The 24,106-nt window shown below is 36.2% G+C and overlaps 1 protein-coding gene across 10 annotated transcripts in view; it reads right to left on the reverse strand.

Moving 5' to 3' along the window:
* Positions 1-24,106, reverse strand: part of KDM4C (lysine demethylase 4C) — a 260,988-nt gene that overhangs the window by 141,283 nt on the left and 95,599 nt on the right. The gene's annotated exons all lie outside the window — the stretch shown is intronic.

Below are 24,106 nucleotides of genomic sequence, written 5' to 3' on the forward strand. Positions count from 1 at the left end.
CATCTTGATGTTCGTGTGCATGCAAAAACAGAAGTGATGCTTCCTTGCAGACTGTCGTGAATTCAGGTAATACAACTCTATGTTCTGATTCCCACGAGTTTTCCCCCCCAAGTTCAGATCTGGCATTCTAACATGAATACACTTCACACTGCCCTCACTGAATCATCACTCTCATTTGATTGCAGCAAAAGCTGTAATTATGTCCTTGTAGTAACATGTTTTTTGCCAAAAGTAAAGACTGATATTAAACCACATAGCCTGACAGTAAGGCCAAGAGGAGAAGAAATTAAAGTCTACAAAGTATAGAACTGCACGTGTAAACAGGTTCCGTAAAGGATGGAAATGACCACAGAACTACTTTTCTCCTAACTTTCTTCCCTTATTTCCTGTTAAACATATGTAAGTGCTGTAAGTCCAAATCCTGCAAAATAGCATTTAGAAGTTTTGTGTTCAGCATGGGTCTCTGAATACTTAATAGGGTTATTTTTTATTTATATTGCATGTGATAAGACCAAATTAGATCATTAAATTTTAACATTCCATGGAGGAATGGTAATGGCTTTCTCATGATGTCTGAATAGTTAGTATACAACTTTTGCGTTTACTTTTCCAGTGCAATCAGCATCTTATTTTATTGCACAGATGTCACTCTACCAAATTATTATCAGACTGTTCCATCTTGAAGTAGATAATTCTATGCCATATGTTTTGTAGGAATTAAGATTCTTGCACTGGCACATACCATATTGCTCTCTCTCACTAAATACAGTTGAAGAATTAATGCTTAATAGACACATGCAGCGAACACTAAACCTGCCGCTGGGAAGGACGTGACACAAAAAGAGGAACATTACTTGATGTTCTCTTCAACTGTAACCAAGCTATTGGAAAAGAACTAGCAATTTAAACTCAAGACTTGTACAATCATGAAATCACACCAGGGAAGATAGAAGGACCAGGAATTATATTCTTTGATAAGTTTCCTCTATCTTCTGAGAAAATATAAAGTTTCTTCAGCTTCTGTTAACTGAGGATGGAAGCTGAGGATGCACAATGCCTTGCAGAATCAAAAGCTTTGTGAACTTAGGTAACTTAAGAAGAAAGTAAAACTGGGCTCAAGAGTCACAAACAGAAGAAAAATTAAGTTAAACTATAAACAAATATTGCTACCTGGGTCACAAACGTTGTGTTTTCATCCAAATTCATCAGAAGTATATGTGAAATATTTGTGCAATGGGAAAAAAATGTAGTAAGATGACCTTCTAAAACCAGATGCCCATCTTCTTGAAATCATTTTTCTCTGAAACATTTACTCAGCAAATACTATATCTTCTACCCTTTATATGCTAAAAAGGTAAAATGATCACTTCCAACTTCTTTACTATTACAAATACAGAAGACATTGAGAGTTTGATTTATTGTACACTATGCCTTCTTTTACTTTTCTTTTTCCATTCTTATGGAAGATGTCAACTGCAGTAAACAGAGCTGCTAAAAAGTGCTACTGAAAGTTCTACTGAAAGTTCACATTCTTCATATTGTATAAAGTGGAATGAAACATCACCCAACAAAAGTCCTGCAATTACCACAGGAATTCCCACAAATAAGCTCTTTTGCTGAGCACCTAGCAAACAAGGTCGGATTGTGAGGTTCACTTCCTTCTAATGTTTCTTTCAGGTTGTTTATAGAGGAAATTGAAAAAAAAAAAAGAAAGAAAAAAGATATCAAGCAGTATACTGCAAGTACTAAAAGCTATCTATAGACACATTGGTGTCTTTTCCTATTTTTTCAGGGACAGGTTTTAACCGCTTTGAGATTTTATTACTGTTCCATTTCTGGGGATCACAACACGCAAAATTCCAGTTTAAAGGAAGCAAAACCAAGTGATTTTAATGACAAAATGAAAGCAGAACCAAGATTGTCTATTTCTATTGCACAAGAAGCAAAAGGTGTTATTTTATGCTCTTTCTTGTCCTCTTGCTTTGGAACTTGGCATTAGACTGCCTCTAGACAAAATACACCTTATTCATTCCTATCATATAGTTTTGCATGTATGTCATATGTCTTTTTCCTCACTTGACCTACCAGGTTGCCCACTCTAATATTAAGAACAGAAAAAAATATTTTGTTATATCTTTCTAAACTATTTTTACAGACCACAATCTGGAACTTCACTTTCACTAGGCATAAAAACTTTATTGTGATGCTAGCTTAAATATATTCATAGATTGCCTATGTGCTTTTTTCATATTAGTACTTGGATAACACTTTCATACTTGAAAGAATAATGTTTCTAAACCCACCACATCTGCAACAGAATCATAGGATTTGGTTACCCACAAACTCAAGTACAGTTTGGTGTCCTGGATCCACCCAACAGACCTAAAAATTATGCCTATATGGAGAAAACGAGAAAGCTCAAATGCATTTATACATAAAACTGTAGCTTGCTTCTCAATCCCACTTCTGTGCCTTTGCTATCTCTCTCTGTGATAACTCTTGTCAATAAACCAAGGGGATTTTTTTCTATTTGTATTCAAAGAAGATTCCTTTCTGTCAACAACTTTTTGAATTTAACTTTTCTTGAACAGAATTCTTGTTCAGAATTGCATAGTCTTTCAAGTGAGTTTTACTGCAGTCTTCTGCAATAGAAATGACACCTTCACTTCACTACTACAAAGAAATATGTTACTGATACTATCTACAACTGTATTTCTTTTATTCAATAACATCCTGTAGAGTTCTCACAGTCATGAGCTACATAGACCCAAGGTAATTTCTGAGATGAGGTCCCAGTTGCCACCAGTCATTCCTGTTACTCAGACCCTAGAGGATCACCCTTTTAAATCACTAAACAAGCAAATGAAATTGAAGTATTGACACTGTGCTGGTGTAGTGGTTTGAACCAGGTTTTCCCCCTGAAGCTAAGAAAGTGGTAAACCCCAGGGGGTGGTAACCCCTGGAAGTTTTGAAGTTTTGTCCAATCTGCGCTCCTGCGAAATGTAAACATACCAGAAGCAAAAGGAAGAGAAGGTTAGTTGTAGTCTGGTTGGAAAAGAAGTGACCATGTTGTAAGACCACGAGAAGAGAGAGCAGGAGCCCCCTGGGGGGGCTTTGGCCCCCCAGCCCCCAGCGGGGGCCTGCGGGGACCTGGAACAGCATAAAGCTGGGCTAGGTGCCTGCAGCTCAAAAGCTAAAAAGTTTTCTCCACCGTGAGTGAGCAGAGACAGCAGCGGCAGAAGCAGCGTCCAGAAGCGATGGCAGAGAGCCAGAAAGATAAGAAGCAGCAGAGGCATTACAGCCAAGCAGGAGAGACACAGTGTTGTCCGAAAAAGAGCTAGCAGCAGTCGAAAGAGAGAACTGAGTTCTACAGAGAGGAAGTTTGGGGGTAAGAACTGCTAAACTCCCCTAAACTTTCTTTGAGATCCCTCCAAAATGGAGGGGGGTGGACTCTTACTGATTAGAAGTCCTAAATGGAGTAAAGGAGCTAAGAAGCTCGGTTGTCCTGAGAGCTCAGCCAGGACAGTATGTGGAGGTTGACCCTGGAGCCCTCCCTTGCTGCAAGCTACAAAGAAGCTCACAGCCATCTTGAGGCAGGGCACAGAAGCTCTGCAAGGGGCTTGAGTCCCATGAAGATACCAGACCGTCACGAAGACCCCCTGTGCTCGTGGTATGACCGTGGTGGAACGACCTTTGTCTGGGGTGAACGTAGCCCACGGAAGACCCCTCGCTTGGAAACGACGGGGCTGGGGGGCGGGGCTTGGATACCCCCCTCGTGAGTGCTGGTAGAAATCCAGCTATCAGCTGCTGCATGTGAAGAGGACAGATGACTGCTGCCTTAGAAGATACTGCTGCTCAGAGTAGAGACTAGAAGGGATCTGTCCTTCTTCCCTCCTGGACTTTTATTTGGAGGGGAGAAAAGATCTGATCCAGGAGGGGAGAAGAGATCTGATCCATTGTAAATACTATATGTCATGGTAGAGATAGTTGTGATCGTGTGTATAATGTATTAGAATATTTATTTGTACAGTCATTGTAATATATTCCCTTTCCCCAATTTGGGTCTCGTGTGATTGTCTGGAAAACCCATCTCACATTGGATTGAGATGTGACAGGGGGCTAGGACTAGGGAATTAGATTTTTGAGGCTCTCAAACCATGACAGCTGGCTAGCATATGTCTGCTGGAAGCTGTGCCGCAGCACTCTCCTGTCACAACAATTATCACTTAGGACTAAAGAGATGTTTTTCTCCACATACGAGAAGATGCAACAAGGGGGTGCAGAACTGGTGTATAACTCAGATGCACCAAGGTTTGCATAACTGAGAGAGAACAATTCAGTAAAAAGTCAGTCCTCCCCACCCCACCCCCACCATGGTTTAAGCATTTTAAAACAGTGGTAAAAAATTTCTTCAATCAAACACAATATAGTAATAATTTTAAAATATCTGTGATGTCAAACAGCAAAAAATTACCAGTGAGGCAGTCCCATTATCGCCACTCCACACTCTCTTAGGTCCAGTTTTCATTCATAGCTTGAATAATTGAGCTCAAGGCTTCCTACCCTTCCAGGGTAGGAAGACTCTGTCTGCAATCCTGTTACTCAAAAAAATTTTATTTGTTCAAATACCATTTCTAGATTTCTGGGAAAAATAAGTTTCTCCAAACTTGGAAAAGTGGCAACTATTTTACATTTGAATAAAATGAGAAACAGATAGTAGAATTGTAATAATTACAGGCAAAGGAATCTGTCTCAAATTTCTCTGCTTCACCTAAAAAGACTCCTTCTCTGGTGTAACTTGGTAGTTCACGATTCTCATAGCCTACTAGACAACAGAGGAAACAAAGCTTAAGCCTATAACTGGGCTCAAACTGTTCACTGTAACTAGCCAGCCTGTCTACAGGCCTTTGTTTCAGAATCTGTGACCAGTAATTAATACAGCCTTTCACACCTCTTTTAAATGAAAGAAGATTTTAATCTTAAAGGAACAAATAACTCTGAATGAAAAAAAAAAATGTCTGAACAATAAAACACTGTCCACAGATACCTGTTTTTCAGAAGCCTAGTCCAGATGCCCAAGATCATGCACGCATTCTCAATCTCTATATCTGCCTGGTTTTCTGTGAATAATTCTCATTTTCCAGACAATACTACTTTTCTAATAATTTTAATTGTCTGAATTAACCTCTCCAAGCCATTGCAAGAAAATACATCCTTACGAGCTAGGCTTGGAATAAATGTTTTCGCAATTAAGAAAGTGTGCATGTTTCGCACTCTCCAGTTCAAGCCCAAAATAAAGCCACTCCTACTTCCAAACCATACACTGTATTTAAACACTTTCTTCTCTCCTCCTGTAAAATGCACAGTGACACACAGGTGCACAACATTTACAGTACTACTATTAACCAGGTGATATACCTTATGGGCGTTACCAGTCACAGGTGATGGGAAGACTTTAACATTGTTTAGAGGTCAACAATACCAGTTAATTTCTGTAATTTTAATATAAAGCAGGTACTCCCCAACAGATCAATTAACTGTCTTCACAGGACTTCAATGGCAATTTTGAAATCAAATCAAGATTTTAAACAAATGGAGAGTAAAGGTGATGTATATTTAAATACATTACATTCTCAACAGGGTAAAAAACACTATCTGTCAAGAATGGTCTTTTCTAGTCTACAGTGATTAATTGTTAATTGATTAGAACGCTGACAGTACATTTTAATACACTGGAAACAGTATTCTATCTTAGAAACTCAGCAACAATATCACATTACTTTAATCCATAGTCCTAGTTACAGAAGAAAATGACAGAATTGGGGTTACTTGCACCAAGAGGTACAACATTACTGAGAATGACTGTGAATCAGACAAGTATTTATGTTACAGAACAATTTGACCCTATGTAATTTGTACTGTAACAGAACATAAATTAAATGGGAAATGGCAATATTTTCAAAAGTCATATTCCATTTGGCCCTTCTCTGTCTGTGTCCTGGTCTCAAATGGCAAGAAAATCTTCTGTTAATCACTGCTATCTTCAAAGGGACACAGCTAGACACAAAGTACGGGTTGGAACTACTTTAAACTGCAACTGTGAAAATGTTCTTAGAAAAGGAAGACAGACTCATGGAACACTGATTAAAAAGCATAGACAGAAGACATTTTTACTTCCTTCCAACCTTGAATGCTCAGTCTTATGTAAAGTCACTTAGAAATTTTCAGGTAATATTTTCTGTTTCAGGAAATCATTAGTCCATCATCTAAAGGAGCCTAAACACACACAAATGCATCCTCTTCAGTATGATTGAGGAACACATCTTCTTACTTCTTCAGTGAAAGTGAATGGTACTGCTCAAAGAATACAATTCTTTTCTTAATAACTCCTAATGTTATTTGTAACTCTGTCATCCGTAATAAGGTAAAATGAACGGATACTACTGAATATATAATAAAAGTTGATCACCTATTCAAACAAGGAAGAATGTAATTTTTCATAACATCAGTGTAACAGATTGTAACAGATAACATTGTTTGTACATACTCTATGAAATACTGACAATAAATAGAGGTAAGGTTATTTACATGCAATACTTGTCTGATACGCTTTGTATTACAAGCCTTATATTCCACTCACCTAATTTATAAGGGCAGGGTAACATGCTTAATGGACACCATTAGAGTTTGGTAACTAACACACAGATTGGGGAAAATAGAACATGGCACCTGGCATGCTTTACTGACATAAGTTTAAGCCATTTAAAAAGAAACAAAAAAACACCCAAATAAAACTACCCAAATAAAACAAAACAAAAACAACAAAAAAAAAACCAAAAACCAACCAAACAAATAAAAAACCACCTTATCCTACCTCCTCACTTCATTCACTTCATTTTAGAAGTCTGCATCCAATTCCCCCTCTTTATGAAAAATGTATATAGAAAGGAGTTCAGCAGAGATTCATTGAGGCAGTCAGGGAAAAGAGCATGAGGAGACTGAGTGAGATGAGCATATTTACTATGGAAAACAGCTGAGGTGGTTTCAAGGGGGAACCAACAGCATCCCCCCTGTTCTTGAGTGGTTACCAGGAGAACAGAGTTAGAGCAGTGGTTTACAGGAGGGTGAGAGACAGTGGACATTCACTAAGAATGAACTAAGAAGAAAACTTTTTCCCCATGAGGATAGGTCGGCAGTGGAGCCAGGGCCCTGAATTATTCTGTGATCCTATGAAACACATAAAATAGTTGACAACTTCATCTACATATCTTTGCATGCCAGGCTTATATCAGTGCCTGAAAACAACAAACATATACTGAAAATGGTTCACTTCCAAAAGGTTTAAAAGCCAATAAATTTTTCCCATCAGTGATTATAGAAGGTGAATTTTGAAACTCTTCAGTTATGATATGCATTAATTTTTGTAAATGCCACTAGTTAACAAGAGAGGACAAATCAAACAAATTGGTTGTATTACAAGATAAAATGCAAGAATGATTGTTTAACAAATCCATAAATTTAAAGAGTTGCATATTCTTCTGGGATGAAGAAATACGAAATGTTTTTCCCATAATACTGATATAGTATCAAATCACAAAAAGCAAAAAAACACAAACCAACATAACTCAGCAGGCCTAGTTAAAACACTTCACTTGACTTCAGAGCAACAGGACTGAAGATTTTTCCTGAACTAATTTAAAACCAACCAGTGCTGAACATCAGGAAATTTCAGCTGCATAAATGTACTGGTCAACATGCAGCTGAGCGCAGCTACAGTAAACTAGAGTGCAAAGACATGATATCTTTCCTCCTACATGGAATATTTTTCATGCCTTCACTTTTTATATGCAATATTAGTGCAATTATAAGTTGCCCAGAGTTTTAAGGTTGCCCACTATTTAGTCTGATATTCTGGATTCAAATTAAATCTTTAGTAGTTTTTCCTGATATATTTAAGCTTTTTTATTGCTCATTAGACTTCATGACTACTTGGAGCAATGCAGTCCCTTGCCACTTACAAACTAACGTATGTTACAAAAAAACAAACTGTCTGGAGAAAAGAGCTAGCATTATTTGCATCCACAGTCAGGTACAAAATTCCATGAAGTGATTCATTATGTGCAACTTCTGATACGGTCATATCCCTGCTTTCACAGGGCATATTCAAGCATAGGTCTTCTATCAGCATGACTGAACAGAACCAGTACCATTTTAACCACAGCTCCAAATGCACACCAAGAACAATAGAGATGTTTCAAATATATTCTGAAGCCCCTTGACAATGACACAAGGCTCAAGAGCCACTTGTTGCCATCAGCTGAACCACAGACTTGTTTTAAGTGTAAATAAGAAGACGACTCAGGAACAGTGTGTGTAGAAAAGAATAAAAAACTGATCTTTTCAATCTTTGTACATCACTTATTAATATCTCCAGATTTACAAAGTCTGATGAATGAGTTTCTCAAGAATAAACAACTATCGTAAACCAGATTTCTCACACCAAACAATTGAGAGTATCTTTCAAAAAAGCATTGGGTCTGAATCCAGGCATTTGTTGTGTACAGTCAAAGATGTTCAATATGGAAATACCAGACTCCCTTAAACAACATTTAGCAGCAAAATATACAGAAAAATTAGCTTTAACAATTTTCCGTGGCACAGTGACCTCAATAACAGCAATTTTATGCATAGCATTCAAGATTTTTTTCAGTGCCTATGGATTTTGAAAGCCAAACCAAACAGACTTGGAGAAGAGAATAATAATTACAAAGCATACAAGGAGAAAAAATACATATTTACTGCTCCTTCCTTCACTACTAAATTTGAAGACAGCTCACTTAGAAATAATTTACAAAGACAGTCGTCTAAAATTGCAATTAATACCCAAACACTATTATCATAAAACATATTTTTTTTTATAACATAAACCAGAAACTTCAGTGTGACTACACAGGAAAAAGAAGGTACAATGTCAGCTTACGTTAACATACCTAAACTAGCCTTCATGCAGGAGCACAGGTTAAAAAGAACAAAACAGCTATCCATACACAGCTATCTACAGTTAGAAGAAAACAAGTACTTTCATTTCTCAGGCATGTTAAAATTACAGAAACACACTACCACTAAATAAGTACACATGTGCTAGCACAGGCTATGATTAACTTTCATTTTGCAGTTTGACGTGTGCTACAAGCCAATGTTCACGAAATTTAATGCACTCCATACCTCAAAACTCACTACAGAACAAGTCAGTCCATAAACAGACACTGTTTTTCCCCCAGAATATGCTGTACCTTAATAATCAGCTATGGTATCCAGAGAATTGTAGTTATACTACATTTGTCCCTATGAACAGAAAGGCATATCTTGAATTCCCAGCATAATAAAAACCAAAGCCAAAAGCAGCATAGATGTAATATCACATTTTTCACTGTAAATGTGACTGAGGCATTTAAGAAAAGACAGATTCCAAAATGAAATATAGCAGGGAGATTAGCAAAGCCACTGTGATTCAAATAACAGTGAATTCTCCAAGGGTTCAAGCTTATCTGAGTCTCAGCAGCAGCACAACACAGCAAAAGTCCAAATCACAGATGCAGGGATTTTAAAGCACTAGAGCAACAGATATATACCACTAAATAAATCATTTTCATGAAAATGTAATTTCTTAACAACAATTAACAATTCTAGATGATGAACCTTTGCTTGAAGATTAAAAGTAAAATAAAATCAGAAACTGAAAATGGTCTAAATAGTATAAATTACTGAATTGTGTGTCCATGGCACCATGGTGTCATACGGGGAAGCTGCAGGCGCAGCCTCTAGGGGGAGAGGGCAGAGGGTAACCAGTGCTGGACATCACCCGTTCTAGCCAGCTCCAGTGGAAACACCACAGGGCATGACTGAGCCCTGCAGCCTAGATGGAAAAGACTCAGCAAAAACATGTTTTAAAAAGGGAAAAACGAGCAGATAGTAAGAGGAGGAAGAAACAAAAATAGAGTGAGAAATGAGAGAGGGAATACCAAGGTCAGAGGACAAGGGAAGGAGGTGGCCCATGGTAGAGCAGATATTATTCCCTGCAGCCTATGGAGAGTCCACAGCAGTTGGAAGCCTCCCAAGAGAACTGACATGTGGGTGAAGCCCACACTCACATGAAGCAGGGGAAAAGTGAGAGAAGGGAGGAGTGGCACAGAAATAATACCTGTACACTGAACACACACCCTCTCTGTGACCCTCAGGGAAGTAGAGGGTGGAAGAGTTGGGACTGAAAAGTGAAATTGACCCTCAGAAGTGAGGGAAGAAAGGTTTTGTTTTAAATTTTGTTTCTCACTACTCAAATGCATTTTAATTGGCAACAAATTAAATTATTTTTCCACACGTTGAGTCTGTTTTGCCCATAACAGTAGCTGGTAAGCAAGCAGCTGGGTGGACATTTATACCTAGCCATGGCTACGTCATGACAATGAGGTAGGTTGAGAACAGGAAAATGAATTATAAAGGACAGAGGCACTGTACTGTTTCCCCTCACACCTAATAATATCGTCAGGAAGTGATTTTACTTGGGGAAAAAAAATATTTGTAAGTGTGGCAGACACAGTGTTAAAATTCTTAGTAAGATACACAATCTTAAAACTCCCAAGAAACTGGAAAAACTTTCTAAGATTGCACTTGACAGTTTACCATTTTACCCTGCAACAGACAAAGTAGGTTTTTTGGAGTTTATTTCAAAAACATATTGGCTTATTCCTCACATGATGTATATTATTATGTGATAATACACTTAATGCAGACAAAACATTCCAGGTGGAAATCTGTATTTCATTAGTAAAAAAAAGTAGGAAAATCAGACTCAAGGCAAAAGGATTTATCCTGAATTTCAGTTTTAATCCACAAATAAATGCCCTGTGATACGGTCAAATAAATATCGTTGGAAATGTGGTCATTTGCACTATCTGTTTTTAACACTGTTTTAACATTTCTTTGATTATTCAGATTCTTTCCTTTAAACTTGTTAAAATATCTAAATCTTAAATGGCCTTGCCTTTTGTTATGCTTCAGAGTCAGTTTGAGTGGATTTTTACTGTAATTTCCCACAATTACAATCACTTATACGTCCTAAAAAGCTACAATATCAAAGTTTGTTTGCTTTTCATTTCCATAAAATCAGTAGTTTTCTGATGATCATTCAATTTGTCACAATTCTACAAGCTCTCCTCTCCCAAGAGGTGGCTTTTTATTAGGCAAAAAACAGGACTTTTACAGCTTCTCACTTTACAGAACGCTTTTAAAAAATTACTGTCTTCTTTTTCTTAAACATAATAGAAAACTTGTTCAACAGAAACCAGCTCACACCTTTTTTGAGAGGCACTGCCTCACTTTACTCTTCAACTACCTGCTTATCCAATTAAGCACTGTTGACAAGAGCACTGCTGAAAGCTATGAAAGAAGCCATATCGAATCTTCCCTGGCAACCACGACACAGGCCACAGAAGGATTATCACTGGGCCCCTAACAGCTATGCAGAAAACCCACGCTGGTTTTGCACCAACATTTTATTAAAGAATTTTCATATTCTTATTACTATCAGCCTCTACACACACCCGGAAGACACAATGATGTAAACCACAACATGGGCAAATTTCCATTGCACAAACTTTGCTCATAGCAGATTTAGAAAAAGCAAAAAGGAGAAGTTGCCAAGAGCTTACAGCACCTTGCATATGCTGCTGCTCTCGCTGCTCCTGCCAGCTCTACAGCTGAATCAGTGATAACGCCCGTTGGAAATTTTAGAGTAAACAGACGAGGCTCCAAAGGGATAATATGAAATGAGCTTCTGGCAAAATAGTAAGATAAATAAAAAAAGGAAAACCTAGTAAGCTGAATGTGCCATAAAGAGCAGTAATAGTTTTGTAGTCATATCTATGAGGAAACTCCTGAATGCATTAGGTAGGGCACCATGCTCCTAAGCAACTTTGTGCCAGGCAGCTTTCACACGTGTTTTCAAAGCACTATAAATAAAGAATAACTGCCAAGTCATTATCCTCCCTTCCCTGAGCTAAAGAGTATCAGGCACATGCAGTTACTGTTCATGCTAATCATCACTGCTGTAAGATGGAACAGCAAAGAAATAGACCTGCGTAGTGTTGAGAAAAGCAATTTGACTAATAATTTCTGCCTAACAGTAATTTAGCTAATAAAATGTATGCAACAAGTGGGTAGACTTTTAGCACCTACCAACCATACCTTGCAATAATTCTCCTGAACAATACTGAGAAATAATATCATTTTATATGTTGAACTCATAGATGGAACATTTCACTCATTTTAGTCTGGATGAACAAGTACCATCAGTACAAACAGATTTTTGTACATTTGGCCATGACAAACAGAAACAGATGGGAATCCGCTTTCTAACTACTATGTAGAAAAAAAGAACATATGTACGTTTCTTAAAACACAGTAAAGAAAGTTTTTAATCAATGTTGGCATTTGCTGTGCACCAGACTCTCTCAAGAATCAAGGTTAGAAAATGTGCTATAACATATTATTTTCATAAACCAATTTGTTTGGTCTTCCTACAACAATGAAAGCCAAGCCGGATTCTCAGCAAGTGTTCAACAGTCTCAAAGACCATAGAAGTCTGAGTATGGAAGAAAGAACTTGAATACACAGCCAATCACATTTTGTAAAGCACACACTGACATACTGTTAGAAACCAGAACATAACACTGAGCAACACCTTAAAAAAGGTTTTAGCAAGAATATTGGAGGTAACACACATAGCAGAATAAAACAGGAATGTTTATATTAGTGCATGAGATGTGAAAAAAAGCCTTAAAATACAAATAGACCAAAATCTGAAAGGTGTCCTAGAAGATACTCAGATATATCTCTGTGATAAGATGGCCAAAAATGTCTGTTGATACAAAAAAGTTAATTTTTCATGCATCTTTCATAACACCAAAACAGAACAGTTTTAGGCATATGTATTCCATGGCATTTCAAAAAAGAATCATAAAAGTCATGGAATAACAATGTTTAGACAGAATGTAAATTTCCATGTTAAGTATAGTCACCGTAAACTAGGTTTGCGGCAAGTGGAAAACTTTACAGTCAATGGAGTTTAGCATACAATTCATGTCTTGCTTAAACTCATGTCTAAAGTCTCTTGCTAAAAAAACTACAATCTGCAAATACTTATTTCTCTCTCTGCTGACATTACACAAATCTATGATGATGAGCTCAGCTGTACACACCAAGGATGGCTAAAGTCAATCCAATTATATTACAGCATTAGAACCAGTCAAAATAGTAGGTCCTAAAACAAACTAACAGAAGAGAGGGAACATAAAATGAATCAGAAATTTAACTTGACACAGAGATTTAAGGGAAAGAGAAGAACAAGATATCTGAGGATTTCTCAGAAGCAGAATCTTCACATACACTTTTGCCATATGAGGACTGACATTGAACAAAACTAGAAAAATAAAGCACAGGGGAAGGAAAGATGGAAATCTTACCTTATACCAACATTAAAAGAAGATATTAGTGTAAGTAACAATGAAAAGCTCAACCAAACCTAAGAATGCTGGATTTTCTCACTATTCAGAGTTAGCTTCTTGTTAAGAAGTGCACGTGTTGATTAACATCATCAAAACCAACACTGTACATTCAAAACTCTATTTTCATTGTCAAACTAGAGGGGAAAAGGAGAATTTCCAGAAACAGCCTTTTTGTTAAAATCCATGTCTCAATTATCTCTTCAACTCCATGCAGTAATACCCTTTAGTTTTTTTAAACAAATAAAAAAACAAAAGTGATATTTTTAATAGTTTAATAAATATTCACATTGATTTACATCATCAGATTTTATCAACTTTTTCATCTAAAAATTCATATAATTGGGAGGGGAGGAGGGGGAGGTAATTTAAAACCAGTTTTCAAAACTAAGGAAAACAAAGCAAGCTTGGGAATAGTTTCTATGATGATATAGTTTTATGTACAGAAATGTTCGGAGAAAAGAAATTCAAAACTGGTTAGCGAGAACTAAATATATATCTTTTCTGCAGCTTTTGATGTTGCATCATTCCAAACTCTTAAAGAGCTCCACCTATATATTACATCCTCTATAGCTAAATCAATCTTCAGGATTGACTCTAGGAGTCTAGCAGCTTAAGGACACCACTAACGCTGAAACATCAGCTATCCCTAGTGTTACTCAAGTCTATGGGATCTGGCAGAAATTTAGATGCTGTAATGTTCACTCACTAGAGGCGGAAAAAATCAGAACTTCTAGGTATGAATCACAAGACTACTCAAAACTATTCACATTTTATTTTAAAATATCTACCATTTTAACCACTGTTTTCAAGTGTGTGAGCAACTCCAGATATTAATATAAACAGCTTCCCAGATGGAGTTCAGCTTCAATAACTAGTTTAAATTACTTTCAAAGTACTTTAGTTTTAGTAGCTTATAAAGCAGCTTGTCTTAGCTAAAGACAACCATTTGATTTCCAGATCACACTGCTGTAACATCCAACAGTGATATGTAAGACTGTTAAAGAAAGAACATTAAAATGCAATTAGAGTTTGATCCTGTTAAATTCTCAGCAACTCCAGGAGGTGCTGAATGCCTTGATACTCCTTTCGAGTATCTTGATGTACTGGTATGTCTGAGCTCAGGCTATGTTTCATACAGACACATAAATTAACAAAGACTGCTTCCCCAGGATCCATGTTCTCAAGTTCTATGTGAACACTGTTTTGAAAGGACACCATCAAGACAGCAAAGTCAGTATTTTATTACATTAGCTGATGCACAGTAACAGACTAAGTTTTTAGCTCATTTTGCAGTGAGGAGGGGGAAGGATGTTGATCACTATTCTACTAGAAATAATCCTGTCATTAAAAAAAGACAATGCTAAAACACTAACACATAACCTCTGTCAGGATCCAATTTAAAAGACCCTGTTTGATTGTCTTCCCTCAAATATTTACACACATTCCTTACCCACATAAATAAATGAAAAAAAAGAAAAACCCACCATATACTTCCCTTTTATATACCCAAAAGCAACAAAAGGCCCCTCTACTTAATGCAGTCTGTGTAAATAGTAATATTTCTGTCATTAATTAGTGCCACATGGCACTGAACTCCTCTTTAGATAATGAACGCAAAATTACATTTGCTTTAATAATTTTCTTCAACAAATATTTTACTAATTAAAAGTGCATTGTTTAGGAATACTTGAAGATATTTAAAAGGCTTCAGCTATATTTTAGAATGGTAACATTAAGATAAGGCAAGACTAAGACCGCCCATCAGCCAATTCAAAAATTGTCTGACAATGATAACAAAATCATAGTCAATAGAAAATAAAACACTTTATTATCCACAAACAACACTAGAACTACAAGTAGCCCTACTACTTGCCTTTTAAACTGCACTACCACATTCAAAAATGATTAAATACTGTTTGACAGTATGCAGAAACAGATCTGAATTTAAGAAAAGTATCCTACACTGTTAACCAGAAAAGTTCAAAAAACCCCAAAACCCTAGATAAGATTTTGTAGTGCTGACCTTATCACTGCTATGACGCTTTATAGTGCTGAACTACAAAAGACGTAAACACACTTAATCCTCAAAGACAAATAATGTAGTTTTTAAGATTAAATTTGATTTATACAAGTCTAATTTCTACACAGGCAACATGCTTTATAGATACAGATGAAAATTCCAAACACAGACACATCACTGTATCTCAGGTTAATGTGATAAAAAAATCCACAAACAAAAGACAAAAATTTGTAGTTAACGAAAAGCTTTAATATCTGATGTTCTGAATAAAAAAAAAAAATCAGAGAAGAAATTTTCTCCCTATATATTATATCAATATCTTAAAAGAAAGAATTCAGTATAATGCCTACTTTAAAGAAACTGCCACAAGAGGACAGTTTTCAAAAGTTTTAACGTAAGTATTCTGTACTGCAAGTAACTCACTCCCCTTTCAGAAGAACAAACTAAATATGAATTCTGGAACTGAGAAGAATCTTCCATGGAGCTGTGACACCCAGGAAAGAGACTGAAGTTACCAGGGATGTTAGAAAGGACTTCTACAACCTTCAAATTCAAAAAAGCAGCATGGGGAGTGCTGACAGAGTAAGGGCAAGAATCCAAGCATCTACAGGTACATGGCTACTCATCATCTTCACAGAGACCACAGCAGGAAGCCTTCGCAACACAATTCTCTCCAGCATAATCACTCTCTTGCACGTTTCTAAACAGTTTAGAAATCCATGAAGTGCACATAATCCTCCTCTTGACACAACGCATGCATTCTAGTCAAAGACGCATGTTTTAACTTCACCTCCCAGCCCTTCACTGACATTATATTAGAACAAAGGAACAGCTTTGAGGACTCCTGTCTGGCAGGAAAGGAGATTTCATCATGAGGTACAAATTGTGGTCATGTCTTAACAAAGTAGGACAGCTGATACCTCAAAAAAGTACAAGTAATCCTGCTGAAATCTCGATGCCTTTCTGTGGAGACCTGCTCTACTCTGAAACAATCTCTGTATTTAAACAGCCTAAATCCATGAGAGGGAAGAGAATAACACCTGGAGACTTATAAACATACAACATGGAGTTCAAGGTCCACCATGCAAATATGAAAGCAAATTTCTAATCCTCTCCTGTCTGTGATTCTACTCTTGAAAAGAGAAACATTTTACTCCCCATTTCTTCAGGAAGTGCTGAACTGTAGAAAGTGCCAAGTGTAAGAAGGTCACCTTGTTGTGAGTGGGGATCAAACTAGCAAAATAATGAAGCCATAATTCAAACAGATTAAAAAATACAGTGTCTCTCAAGTGTTTTTTTAAAAAGTAAACAAAAAGTAAAGAAAGCTTCTCCTTTTCTTAACTATACAAAATGTAATTGCAAACTTTTTAAAACTCACTATTTAGAAACAGATATTTAAAGGCTGCCTGAACTAAGCATCTGACCTAGAAGTGATTTTCAGAAGCAAACCCCAGCTGAGCTTCTGTATTTACAATCACGATTACGACTGTCCAATTTTCTAAAAGCAAACATAGCCATAGAGTATAAATTTGTCTACAGTGGGTATAAGTCCCAACACAGACTGAAGAAATCCTCTCTTATCTAGCCAGTTCTCATATCTTATAATGAGTTCTATCACACAGTGGAGTAATTAAGAGTTGATTTTATATAGGAGAAAAGCACAGGAGTTTACTCATGACACAGGTATAAGGCATCCATAATGAAACACTGCAAGAGAAAAGCTAGGGGGAAAAAAGATTACTTATCGCCTTTATCTCAAACTACAGCAGGCTTTGTTTGCTAATATCATTAACTTACTGGGTCAATTTTAAATCTTGGAATCTATTTACTCTATATAAAAAGACTTCTCTTTATGCACACAAATTGTATTTAGTGTGACTATGATACACCACTTTATTGACTATATTCATGTTATAGCATGAATCTTTTTCATTCAGAGATATAGCTTAATACATTTATAAATACAAAACCAGTGATGAAACGTAAGTCAGAAAGTCAGAGAAAGAGTGTCAGAAAACAGAAGAGAAAGCTCACATGGCAAAAGGATTTTTATATATTCTTGATTCCTAGAACAGAGGCATCACTAATAAAACAATTTCCAACAAAAAGTACAGTGTGTATCAGAATATAAGAAGCTGCAGTTTAATCAAAAGCACGAAAATCACACAAGTGGAATATTTTAAACTGTTCTAATGAAAAGCTGATGCCACTGTTCAACACTAGTATGCAAGTCATACCATACTTCCCTGAAACCCACTACTGAAAAACAACATTGCAACTTTTAATTACACATTCTATCCACTGTTACTTCTGTATACTTCAAAATGTGCTTTGCAGAATTGCCAAAAAGGCACACTTTCCCTACCTACTCAGACATGAAAAGGTTTCAGTTTTTGTTATAGTTTTCTTTTTAAAAATGTAAGACAAGAATCTTGTTAGACAAGACCTAAGAATCATCATTAGCTCTTGCACTGAGTATCTCATTTACTAACCAAAGATGCTGCAAGAGGAGTTTTTTTAATGATCTTTCTTATGATTCTCGAAATCAGATCTGGCAGATAATTAACACTATGAATATAATGTATATACTCATAATCATTTACAGCAGGAAAAAACAATGCTCAGGAATGCTGCTTTTTAAGAAGTATCCTCAAAAGCAAAAAGAAAATTTCAGAAGTGCTATGAACATTTCACCAGAAAATATTATAAACTCACTTTTAAAGCCTGGTAGTTTTACAGTACCATACAACTTGTTCAGTGAAAATCTCATGACACTAGGAACTCCTGCTTTCTATGCCTTCCTGAAGAGCACAGGAAGAGTTGTATGTGTGCTTATGTGCCTTGGCTTAAAATTCACACAAGACTCCAAAACTAAAATATAAAACTAATCATTTACTGCTCATTTATCTATCTGGCCATTTAACACATTTACTTACTAATTATTTTTAATGACAATATGTGATACTTTACCACAGGACAAAGGACTTACATATTCATACTTTACATGACATGATTTTAATTAATGAATCTTGGCTAGCTGATCACCATCTTTTCATTTTCTGTCTGTTTTCATGTAAGACAGTTGTGTGATAACTTCTACTGAAAATGTCAGATACATCCACGAGACAAGATTTTTTAATAAAGCCAGGAATTTCACAAAACCCTGCAGTTTATTTTAATAAATATTTAATACTTGCATCTCTAATTTTAGAAGTGATCAGGTAATTCATATCTTTATTTTTGACCAACAAGTATTGTTTAAAACTTTTTAGGTCAAGCCATTAATTTTTAATGACTACTTAAGTCACAAGATGATTCCACCAATACAATTTTAAATTGATCAGCAGACCTGCTTAAAGAAAAAGGGAGTTGATATATATATATTATATTATATATTATATTGCCTAAATAAATTACCTTGTCATAAAATTTGAAAGTAGTTTTAAATTTATGTAGAAAATCACATTTTTCTGGTACCTCCAATATTGGTATCTATTTTCTGATACTAAATTTAAGTAAATATTAAGCATTTTTTTAAAATCAGAGCTGTAATTAGGATTTTTATAGGCCAAATACAGTAGTCATCACTCAAAATTACCCTGCCTCTGATGCTACCTTAAAGATACCCTGTGTATCTGTCACAACACCCTCCCACGTTTATAGTGACTAACATTATGTGATGCTTCTGATGTCACCATACAGACACCATCGGCATGTTCTGGATTTCTAATATAATTCAGATTAAAACTTAATAGAAGGAGAGACAGTGAAATGACTCATTAAAATATCACTGTTTGCAGAGCCATGTAATGAGAGAAAACAGTAAATAAAAAAATACTACAGACATAAACAAAACACAATTCTAAATATAAATACAGGCAACCACATATACATTTTTCCCTCTCATGTGCCTTAGGTCAATTCTTAATAAGATCAATGTCTGTTATTAATATAGTAACTTGGCAAGCTGAAGAAAACCACTGATTCATATTTTTTAAGTACACTAAAAGTGTCTTTATTAATAGACAACCTTTCTTAATAAAAATCTTTGAAGTTTCCTTGACTCGTGTTTTAGGATATCTGTCTTGCATTATAAACCTTAAGTATGTCTAACTTTCTAGGTCTCAATATATATTTATGTGATTGACACTTTCTTATTTAATGTTCAACTCTTTCTTCTGGACAAAACATTGAGCTAAGTAGTGTCAGTACTACACTCTTCTGCACACAGTGCGAACAACAGGCACAACATACGAGGCTTTAAAGGAATGGGGGTGGTGTGGAGTAAATTGTAACAAATGGAGCAGCTGTAACTCCTAGGAAGAACCCCAGGGAAGCAAGGAATAGGCAGGTTATTGGGCATAGTGCAGCCAGGTCACACCACAGCTACGGAGGCAGCACAGAAGCAGCAATGGTGCCAAAGAACTTAACCTGGCCCGAGTAGAGGGTCTGCAGAAATCACAGAGAATCACCATGCAAGAGGAAAATTAAACTTATGATGACAACTCCAAATTCAGTGTCCCCTTGTCTGCCATACCTCAACAACTAATCCAAGCCAGACCACCTGGACACCTCAGGAAAGATGCATATGTTAAGGTCAGAAAAATGAGTGTAATTAAGTCAGGGAGTGAAATCTACAAAGACATGCATGCGAATAAAAACAATTATGCTTAAAATTTTTAGAAATCACCTTCCCCTCCTACAAAGTTTTGCACTGAGCTTTTCTGTCATGAAAATGAATATGAAATACAATTAACATCTACTTTTGCTGTTAGCACTGGATATGATCATCTGAGCACTACACATAAGCATAACAGCCCATTTTTGGCATACCCACTTCAATTTGGGGTTTTCAGTCTTGCAGGATTCTGTTTTGAATAACATGGCAGCAAAGTATAGGTTGACTCACCTCTCAGCTCAATTGATATTTTAACCTATGTTTTCCAAAAGGAATCACAGTAAAGGTAAAGAAAAGAATAACTTTTTTTTCCTGGACTTGAAGCACCAGTTAAACTTTTTTTGTAGACAAAGCAAAAATCAGCTAAAGGACGGGAGTTTCAAATTTAGTCTTTCACTCCTCAAACTACTAGAGGGAAGAAAGTGCCACAGGAAGTATAATTAGTCACAGCAAGTTGTGCACTGGGAATGCACACAGACTGTTCGAAACCAACTCCTACAAGGTACTCAGCTCTTAACACAACTGTAACTGGCTCCAAAGGGAGTACTATTTTAAGCCTGCCTGAAAAGGTTTTAGCACAGTCCCAATAGCAAGGATCCTTAAAAGCAGGGAGGGCAAGAGGGGTAATAAATTAAAAAAAAAAAAAAAAAAAAAAAAAACCAACAACAACAACAACCAAACAAAAAAAAACCACCACCACACCAAATGCCACCAAAAAAACCCACCAAAACCCATTGTGGAAGTTTAGGAACCACCAGGATCATGAGAACTTCCACAAAGGGAAAAAAAAATAGCCAATCAGAGTCTATTATAATAGATATAAGACTTCTATGAAACTACTGCAAAAAGTTCACGTACAATGATACAGCTATATCATTCTGGTGGAATCAAACTTACAGATCCTGTTTAGAATTTCCATTCTTTTTAAAAGATTCATGAGGAAACATTCTACAAAAAGTTAATTTTCACTACTTCTATTGATTGTTTTTCTTTATATACCTCATCCTTTTAATGTAACTATTTTCTACTGTTTCAATAAACATATGTTCTACTTGTTGGCAATGCTTACATGTGTTTTATAGAACTATTCCTCAAGATTTACACTAAATGAGATGGCTGTGTACTCTCAGACACTATTAAAAACAACAGCACAGCCAAGCAGGGCAAAACTACAGGGTTGGAGGGGATGGAAAGGTGCAGCAGGCAGAGAAGCATGCAGCCGCACGACAGAGCTACAAAAGCCAGAAGGAGGGGTAACCAGCTGGAAAAGAGATTTGGATAAAGACAGAGAGAGAAGGTGGAAAGGCCTGTGTCAGAGGAACAAAGAGGGAAGGAAATGAAAAGAAATGACCCCTGAAACCAGGAACTGGGAGTTAGAGAGAGGTGAGTGAGGACAAAGATATGCGTGAGTGAGCAGGATAGATGACAGCACACATGACACAGACTGGCCTGTAACCACTGGAACATTGTATCCCCCAGACCTCAAAAAAAACCCAACACATTTTTCACTAAATTCGCAGGACAGATGCAACATGGGACCGAACAAGAATTTTGTAACCACTGGTTTTGCACACCTCTGCAGATACTTCAAGATGTAAAGAGAGCATAGTGAAGAACACTCTAAGAGAATGGTAAAACTCACTTTTTAAGGAAAGAGTACACTACCAGAAGAAATCAATTCTTTTCTTTATTCAGACATGGAGTTCCTGTGTGATTGCATGCTAGCCACAAAATCCTATTTTTCACATGCAGTAGCCAATAAAATAGTATAAAAGGAAGCTGCAAAAGTGACGAGCTACTATGTCCTCAGTTTAAGTCAGACAAACTATGGCTCAAAGTGCTACGAGAAAATACTAAAATTTAAAATGCAAGTCACTGGCATCTCACACTTGACACTTTAAATGAACAAATATTTCAGCTGGAAAATGCAGATAATAATATGAGCTAATTCAAATGAGTATTGTAATGTTAAATTAATTTTTATTAAGTTTACAGATGCAACAATGAGAGTATTGCAAAAACATCTAGAAGGAATTTTCTTTTTTTTTTTTTTTTTTAATGCCTGGTTTTAATAGTGAACCATATAACCATGCATTATACACTCTCATAAAGGAATATGGAATAAGTGAACCTTGTTATTGGAGTACAGTCCTATGGAAAAAATAAAAGCATTTGTTCATAAACTTAAGGTTACATATTAACATAACAAGGGTGAACTGAAGTTGAACTGATACCCTAGTTTTGACTAATTTTTCAATAGTTGTTTTGAAACCTTTTCTGTTCTTTCACACTGAGTTTCTTGATCAGTGTAAGAATGGCCTACTAAGATGTTAACTGCTCTATTTTAGCCTTGTCTAGACAACAAAAAGTACACAATATATTTTTGTTATGCATACACATCAAAATACGTGAACTGTCTGAAAAACCTTAGGCTGACATTTTACAAGCACTTCTCTGTGAAACACTATGTAAAGGTACATTTGATTTGTTTTTATCAGGATGAGAGGTTCTTCAGGAAAATACCTACTAACAGAAAAAAACTGAAATAAGAATGAAAATTAAGTTGTTAATCCTACAGTAAAGCACCTCAAAAAAAAGAATAACATCTTACAGCTGCAGAACTGTGCTACATTAGCCAAAGGAAGTATTTTGAAATATCTTCAACACTTTTGAATAAGTGTGTTAACAGTGGCTATTAAAGAAATTTAACCATTTGTGCATGCAACCTTTTTAAAAAGCATCTGTACCAAGCTGACTACAGATGTAGTCACAGCTGACTGGAAAGGACCTCCTGAGTTGATACCATGCAGTATTTCTCCCTGTTGAATGATTTAAAGGCATGTTAATTTCAGTGTGCTGTAAAAGTAACAGATTTTTTTTTTTACATTTCTAACGGAAACTGCTCAAACAGAAATGTGTAGTTGTGGTGGTTTGACTTTGCCTGGATGCCAGGTGCCCACCAAAGCCACTCTATCACTCTCTTCGTCAACTGGACACTTTGATCTTCACGTCATACCAGACTTTCACAATATGATTTTGCAGCTCTTGCGTAAGAATTTCGAAACATCCTGCAAGCTGCTAAATCTACCTGGATAAAACATCTGAATGGAAAACCAAGACACAGGAGAGACTATGCTAAAGATGACAAATGTACTCCAAGAAAATGTCCAAAGCTGAAAGATCAGTAGCTCTCAGAACTGAAGCAGCTCAGACATGAGAAGGAAGAGTTCATGCCCACAAACCAACACAGGAAAACCAGTAAAAGACTTTGAAAAAACAACCACTACCTGCAGATGACTCACACACTGAGGAAGAAACTGTGCCAAGCTTTCTTTTTGCTGCAAGATTACACAGGGTTAAGAGGTAGAAATTTTACTAAAAAGAAGTAGCTTCAAATACTGTCAAATGTGTGGTCCAGATACCACATAAGGCCACATATTTTTTTTAAAGCTTAGCCTTAAGAGCTAGCCTTACAGGCTTTACTTACCTCATTTAGGTGACCAAATGGAAAATGTTTCTACCTAAATAGTCTAAACTGCTTCCTAGAGATTATACTGTCACTGTATCAAACTCGGTGTATTAATTCAGGCACTTCTGTTACAAATATGGCACAGAAGAAACTTACCTAATTAATGTATTTTTCAGTCTCTTTTTAACTTTAAAGGAGAGACTTAATATCTTTATTTCCAAATATTTTTTCCTCATATTTAATTATTTTCAGCCATTGGAATGTGTTAAAATATAGGAACACAGCGATTTAAATCTAATGTTTAATCTGAAGTGTAAGTTTTCTTTAAGATTAATTTTTAAAAGTACTTATACACCTATATATGCTGACAGGTATGT

The sequence above is a fragment of the Pipra filicauda genome, unplaced genomic scaffold (assembly GCF_003945595.2).
Source record: "Pipra filicauda isolate LSUMZ 115617 unplaced genomic scaffold, ASM394559v2 scaffold35_size7292922_pilon, whole genome shotgun sequence".
Taxonomy (NCBI): Eukaryota; Metazoa; Chordata; class Aves; order Passeriformes; family Pipridae; genus Pipra; species Pipra filicauda.